The following is an 8,648-nucleotide window of genomic DNA, read 5'->3' as shown; positions in this document are numbered from 1 at the left end:
CCCTTGAGTTAGGAGTATATTATGACCTCAATAAATACAAAAAGATATTACCACATCATATATTTGATAATCACACATATATAGACATAAAATCATTGGGTTTAGGTTTGTATACTTAGAAACAACTATTTGAATTCTAGCCCAAAAACATAGGGTGTTACACTAACCTACTGGTGGGTTATAATAGGTGCCATCATGAACTGAAAAATTGGGTCGTGACAAATTAGTATTAGATCCTAGATTTATTAGTTTGTTGTTATAAGAGCTAAGAGTCTAGCAGAATCCTGCAGATTGATATGGTGACGTAAGTTTCCCATCCTCAAGAGGTTATAGGGCATTCTTAGGCAATCAGTTCTTGACTCTTTATCATTTTTTTGTATATCTATTGACCTCTAATACATTATTTGACTATATTCTATTCTAGATGGATGATATAAGGTTACCAATAGATGCGAATGAGAATTTTGCAAGAGTTTCTAGAGCTTTATCTCAGCATCGGGCTAAGGATTCTAAGATTAATATCAAAGATATTCAATGTTAGGTAGAGGGTTTGGAGCCAACCTAGGCTCTGGTAGAGTCTATGGATGCTTTAGTATTTCAAAATTTAGCATTGGGAATTTTAACCCTTACCTCACAGCTGAAGCAAATATCTAGTTCATCAATTTCAAAGAATGAGAGTGTGTTTCTTCAGTGGGATAGACATACTTCTATACCATATCCTTCAGAGCATGAGATGGTGCATGAATTTATTAAAGGATTATCTTTGCCACTCTATTTGGTGTCGAAGCATTTGATAGCAGTTGAGTTTTCTTTCTGTCAAGTTGTTGACCATGCGAGGACCATATAGAGAGCATGAATTGGGACATATAGAGGTGGGACATATAGATATGGCACCCTCGATTAGTGGTGGTGCAGTTAGTGCCTCTTCTAGTGATTTAGATACTCAGTCTAAGTCTGGACCCGCTCAGATTCTTACTTCTTTGGGCATATCAAGCTTAAGACTCTGGATTTCCACCATGATAGGTATGAATTTTATTTTCTATCTTTATCTTTTATTTGATTTGAATTGGGGTTTTCATACCCATCAATAATTACATGCCTTGGTATTTGTATATTTTTGTATGTGCACCTTGGTGTAGAGTTCATAATTATATGACTACCCCCATATATGATTTCTTTTAGTAGTGGATAGAGTGGTTCATTGTCATATTTTTTCTAGGGTTGTAGCATTTGGTTTAAAGTCCCATTACCTTGACATATTGGCATTCTTATGGCCCTAGAATGGTACTTGTTATTAATTTTCATTATTTGTACCACCTACACCTTATATTGGTATCTCCATTTTTTTTTATATTTATCATTATTCTGACATTGATTGATTCTTACTTGATTGATGGATAAACTAGCATTATCTAGTTAGAATGTCCTTTCTTAATGATTCATATTTTTTTAGCCTAGGTAGCTAGCTCGATTGAATGGTTTTCTATTTTCTTGAGATGTGTGGTTTGTCATTTTATTGAGGCAAGTTGACCTTTCTATGGTTTTGTTGTGGTCTAGCATGGAATTTTCTTTTATTTCCCATTTCAAAGTTTAGATCCTAAGGCTAAACCTATGGTTGGTAAGATTCTAGCATTGGCTATATTCTTCTATAGCCTATTTTTGAGGTTGGCTAGTTTGTTATCCATTCTTATGATTTTTATATTTCTCCCCTCGATGGTGGTCTTGATGTTTGTCTTGAAGGGTCTTAGGTTTACTTTTCTTATTTTGGGGTTCATCTCCTGGTAATAGTTTTGGTCTTGGTATTAGTGTGGAGTTCGATACTTCGTTCTCTTCGTGGTGTCGTTCTTGGTCCAGTTAGTTAAGGGTGGTGGGCATAGGCGATCCTTTCCTATAACTACTTCTTAAGATGGCCAATTGAAAATTTTCTATCTTGATTGGGCTGGTTCATTTTTTGGTAGTGGTCTTGACCGTGGCATTGATGTTGACATTGGTACTCTATTCTTCTAAAATGTGATTCATGGTTTAATTGGGTTAAGGTTGTTTTACATGGGTGGATTCAGAATTTTCTCCTTTCGACATTTTTTCGGCCTAATGAGACCTTGTGGAATGCTTCTCCTTGGTGATATGTTCCAATGGGAATTCGTTTATCATGGCTCGACCCCTGGAATGACCGTGACAGGTATCTCAAGCCCACTATAGACCAAAGACCACCCCTTTAGCCTACCCTCAAGAGCATAATAAATAATTATAGAAGAAGACAACAAAACATGATAACAAGATGAATAGATAATCAAATGAAGACTAAGAGTCAATCAGTAACCAACCCACATCTGTCTACAATAGCCTATAAAACCAGAATAGCAACTAAGTCGGGACATGCCCCTAACTATGATAAAAACAATCCATAAGTACTTGGTCAATAATGAAGGAATAATGAAATGATAAGGCATTCCGAAGGATGGAGGCACACCACTTCACAGCAACTCAACAGACGTGCTAATCCACCTAACTTTGCATGGGAGCAATAGAAAAGTCTTCGGACCATACACCATGAAACAATATAGAGTCCTAGGACGGTAAGTAGGATAAGCACAAGCATGTAACTCAAGAAAAGTGATAAAATAATACCATGTCCAAAATCAGTCTAAACGACATGCACATATTCATTTATACATATATGTAAGATGTCGAGATAGGGTAAGGGTCATGAACATGAGAGTTTTAAAATCATTAACCTGGAATGTGTAGCTCGACCCATCCTAAAGGAACCCATAGGCTATATGGGTTCAGCTCCTCCTACTAAAAGTGCCTCAATGCATGTTAGTCGCATGAACTAAGAAATCTCCAGGTGAAAACTAAAGCCACCATAGGAGATAGACATCCAATATATATATATATATATATATCAGTTCTGTCTCAAGAAAATGGTCATATAGACCACCAATACCAGCAAACTTGGTTTCCAATGTTCGTCTCCCCAGGACTTACATCTTCATAGTGGGCAACACAACCCCTTTTAAGCCGAAATTAAACAATTTGCACATATAATCAACTTGTAAACCAGGAGTATTTATTAAGGCATTTCCCAATTGGTATCGTCATACCAATACTCTTGCAAGCTAAATTAAAAATGCCAAACCAATCCACATAACCACATTGACTTCGAAGTTCCATTAAAATCCAAACCATCGCCACCAAAGCCATCCAAATCTATTTTTATATGCATTTATCTATTAATACAATGCATTGAGTTCAAGAGTAAGTTAAACCATGAAATTTTCATTAACTAAAATCAAATTTACAAGGTGGGTTAAGGTTCATGCAATTCCAAGCCAAAATTCTTCCAATTTGGGGAAACCCATGTCCCTTATTCCAACTATTTAAATTATATACTGATACAGTCCCTAAAACATCAATTTAAAGTATGAATAATCAATTCAAAACATGGGACGAGTAATTCAATAAGTAACAACAAAATCCTCTCAACCTAATTTCAAAACCCACAATTAAATCACATGAAAATCCATTCAATTTATACCATAATGAATAATTAAAATTTAGGGAAGAGAAACATGCCTGAAACGCACAAGGAATTCAAGTCAATTTGATGTTCGGAGCCTGGATGATGAATTCTCTATGAAACTCTTTTATGTTCTTGAGTTTTGAGTTTTAAGAGAGAATAAATAATTTTAATCTTTGAAAACTGAAGAAAAGAGGCTTATTTTATGTTTAAAGGTCACACAAGGGGTAAAGAAACCAAAATCCCTTCTCCACACGTGGAAAAAAACAAAACTGGACAAAATTTGAATATTGGTACGACACGCCATTATCACAGAGGTCATCCTCCATGCCACGCCAATATTGTGGAGGTTAACCTCCATGACACGGCCTTATCATGGACCCTCACTGCCTCGGGATACCAAATGATCCTGAACCCTTTTCAAAAATTCCAAAACATTCCCCAAACACCCTTTTAACATACCTAAACACAATTCAAGTCAAAAATTGCTATTACGCATACGAGAATGTAAAAAAATGATAAAATTTTTAGGAGCCTTACATTATAAACACCCCCCCCCCCCTCAGGATAATTCATCCCTAAGTGATGAGTTAGGACACTGTAGCAAGAATACACTAGAGTCAATTCGCAAACTCAAAAAGTAACAAGAGGAAAACTAAACCCATACCTTAAGAACTTTCATCAAACCCGTGGAACAAGAATGGGTATTTGGCCTTCATATCATCCTCAGCTTCCCATGTAGCCTCATCTAACTTTTTATTTCACCGAATAACTTTTATCGAAGCAACATCCTTTGTCCTTAATCTACGAAATTGCTATCCAATATCTTAATAAGGACTTACCCATAAGACACGAAATTTGTAACACCATCATCCTCAACAGGCACTATCAAGGAAGGATCATCCACACACTTTTTAAGAATAGACACATGGAGACGGGATAAATCAAAGCTAAACTTGCAGGTAAATCTAACTCATACGCATAATTCCAAATCCTTCTTAAGATCATATATAGACCAACGTAATGGGGACTAAGCTTCCCCTTCTTTCCAAACCTCATGACTCCTTTCATAGGAGACACCTTTAAGAATACCCAACAACTTACTTCAAACTCAAACTCTTTTCACCTCACATCCGCATAAGACTTCTGGCAACTTTAAGCAGTCTTAAGTCTTTTTCTAATCACTTTCACTTCTCCATGGCTTGGTGAACCAAGTCAGGACCAAAGAACCCAGTCTTACCAACCTTAAACCATCCAATAGGAGACCTATACCTCCTACCATATAGAGGTTCAAAAGGATCTATCTAAATGCTAAAACGATATCTATTATTGTACGCAAGCTCAGTAAGAGGCAAATGTTCAACCTAAATTTCCATAAAATTAATCACACAAGACCTTAGCATATCCTCCAAAGTATGAATAGTATGATCTACTTGTCTATCTATTTTAGGATGGAACTCTATGCTAAGGTTCACCTATGTACCTAAACCTTTCTAAAACGAATGCCAGAAGTGTGATGAAAATAGCATACCTCGATCTAAAGTAATGGACCCTGATGCACTATGTAACTTCATATTCTCCTAAATGAATAACTTAGCATAATCCTCTCCTGAGTATTTAGTCCTCATAGGCAAGAAGTAAGCGGATGTATTCATCCTATACATAATGACCTAAATAGAATCAAATTGATTTTGAGACCACAGAATACCCGTAATGAAATCCATGTTGATCATCTCCCACTTTCACATGGGCAACTCTATCTCCTGATATATGTCACTAGGCAACAAATGTTTAACTTTGACTTGCTGACAAACCATAAACTTAGCAACAACATTTGCTATATGTCTCTTCTTATTGTTTCACCAGTAGATTTCCTTCAAGTCATGATACATCTTCGTCGAACTAAAATAAATTGTATATCTAGACCTATGAGACTTAGTTAAGATCCATTCCCTTAGCCCATCAACATCAAGAACACAACCTACCTTGATACCTCAAAATACTATCTCCCTCAATCTCAAAAACCATAACCTTTTACTGACTTATATCATCCCCAATTTGTGTAAGTATGGATCCAAAGCCTTCTTCTCCTTCACCTCTACATGAAGAGATAATTTTACCACCTCCTGAACAATCACTTATTAATCTTCAGAGTCCAAGAGATGGACTCCCAAGTTAGCGACCCTGGGAATATCCTTCACCAACCCTCTCTTTTCCTCATCCTCAGAAGATAAGCTTTCCTTATCCAAATAGATATCCATATACACCCCATATAGATAATGGCACCAAATTTTTGAAGCAAAAATCATAGACTCTAACTTCAAGATGTTGATCGGATAATTTCTTTCATGGACCTTAAGCTGCCTAGAAGCATAGGCCACAACCTTACCATGCTGCATCAGAACACAACCCAGTCCCACCCGAGATGCATCACAAAAAATAACAAAATCATCAGTATCTTTGTGCAGGGTCAAAACTAGCACAAAAGTCAACTTATCCTTCAACTTCTCAAAGCAACCCTCACTAGCACCAGACCATAAAAAGTTTACCTTCTTCTGAGTTAGCATGGTCAATGGAGTGGCAATAGAAGAGCCACTCTCCATAAATACCTATATTACCCAGTCAACCCCAAGATACTCCTAATGTCGATTGGAGTCATGGGTCTAGTCCATTTCTTAACTACATCAACTTTCTGTGGATCTACCTTGATCCTCTTACTAGAAATAATTTGGAGGTGACTGGCATGATTCTCTCTACTCTTAGAATACACCAAGATGTCATCAATGAAGACTATTACAAACAAATCCAGAAACAGCCTAAAAACCCAATTTATATGATCCACGAACATAGTTGGAGCATTAGTCTAGCCAAATGACATAATGAAAAACTCATAATGACCATACTGGGTTCGGAAAGCAATCTTGGGTATATCAACCTCCCTAATTTTCAATCGATGACAATTCGAATAGAGTTCAATATTAGAGAAGCATCTAGCACTCTGAAGCTGATCAAAAAGGTCATTAATCCTAGGAAGGGATACTTATTCTTCACTGTCACCTTATTCAGCTGATGATAGTCGTCTATACATATCCGAAGTGACCCATCCTTATTTAGTACGAAAATCACAGGAGCATCCCATGGAGAAACACTAAAATAAATGAAGCCCTTATTAATAAAATCTTTCAATTTCTTGTTAATCTCCTGTGTTTCAGCTAAAGCCATTATAAAGAAAGAAATAGAAATAGGATAGTATCTGGTAGAAGATCAATCCCAAAATCTATTTCCCTTTTAGGAAGAATTCTTGGAAGATCATTGGGAAACACTTCAGGAAATTTAATAACTACAGGGACAGATTGCAAAGAAGGACTTTCATAGTTAGAATCCTTAACCGAGACTAAATGATATAAACACCCCTTTGAAATCAATTTCTCAACTCTAAGATAGGAAATAAACCGCCCTATGGGTACTAAGGAGCTTTACTCCTATTCTAATACTGGATTGTAAGGGAATTAAAAACAAAACTTTTGGGTGCTATAATCCAGAGAAACACTGCACGAATGATGTCATCTATCCCCAAGATAACATTGAAATTCACTATTCCAACTTTATCAAATCCATCAATGTCTCTCTATGATAGATAGACACTATACAAACCCTATAGATTTTTGTAGAAACTATAGAATTACACACCAAAATAGACACAAAAAATAGGTCGGAAATATTTTTGGAACCAAAACCAAAATGCACAACCACATAAGGGGTCACAAAAGAAAGGGTAGAAACCAGATCAAGCAAATAATAAATATCAAAGAAAAAGAGTTGTAACATACTAATAACAACATCAAGAGATGCCTCAGATTCCTAGAGAGTAGCAAGTGCATAGAGACTATTCTGGCTAATGTCGATACAAAAAGTAGTGCCCTTTGGTGCAGGAGTTGAAGAAGTGGCAACTAGAACTTTATTAGCCCCAATTAAAACCCTAGGTAAAGGACAATCTCACTGTATATGACCCATCTATCCACAATTATAGCACGAATTCCTCCCTTTCTCACAATATCCATGGTGAAGCTACCCACAAAAATGACAAGGAGGATAAGGTAGGGCTAATTAAACTCTACGAGACTGAGATTGGGCACCCTGTTCCTTAGGACCACTTTTAGCCTAAAAACAACAATAACTTGAAGGCTTAGGATAAAAAGAACTAGCAGTAAGAATTGGACAAATTCTTCTTCTTAGTTTACTGCCTATAATATTTCCCACTATTTTTCTACCCTCACCCTTCTCTGAATACTTGAATTTCTAATTCTGCCTCTATCCTATCTCTGCTAATTCTTATTTTTATTTGCTACCTGTTGTGTATAAACCACAAGTCTAGAGATTTCCATATTATGGTTCAACATTACAGCCTTACAATCTAATACCAAGTCATGGAACAACCTAGAAGAAATTTTTTTTTATCTTGGAGCTCATTATAGAAACCAACTCTAGAGCATAATGAGCCAACTTCTAAAATTTTAGAGCATACTTTTTCATGCTCATTTTCCCTTCTTTAAGTTCACAAACTCCTCTACCTTAGCTTTGCTTAACTCCTGAGGAAAGAAGTAATCTAGAAAGGCACCCAAAAAGTCATCCCATACTGCCTATGAAGCATTATCACCCTTCATAGCTTTCCACTCCTCATACCACTAATAACCTTTATCCTTTAATTGATATATATCAAACTCCACACCCTCTACCTCAGTAGAATGCATCACCCTAATGATTTTCTCAATCTTATCAATGAACCCCTCAGGATCCTTCTCAACCTTAGAGCCTTTAAAGGTTAGGGGATTCAGTCTCATGAATTTTTCAATCCAAGTGAATTTAAACAAAGGACTAACAGAACCAACATGATTATACTAACGATAATATGATGCCACTAATTGAGTAAGCATATGAATAGACTGACTGAACTCTGCATTAGATATCTCCCTGAGGTGACTGAGCATAAGTATCACTAGCATAGAAAGCCTAAGAAGGACTAGTAAGGACTAATAGAATTCCATGTCGAGCAATATAATCAGGAGCAGGGACCCTAGATCGGGTCTGTACTCCAAAAATAGAGCGAGTCCCCTTCATATTCTCCTCA

The sequence above is a fragment of the Capsicum annuum genome, chromosome 4 (assembly GCF_002878395.1).
Source record: "Capsicum annuum cultivar UCD-10X-F1 chromosome 4, UCD10Xv1.1, whole genome shotgun sequence".
Lineage (NCBI taxonomy): Eukaryota > Viridiplantae > Streptophyta > Magnoliopsida > Solanales > Solanaceae > Capsicum > Capsicum annuum.
This window is presented reverse-complemented; position numbering follows the sequence as displayed.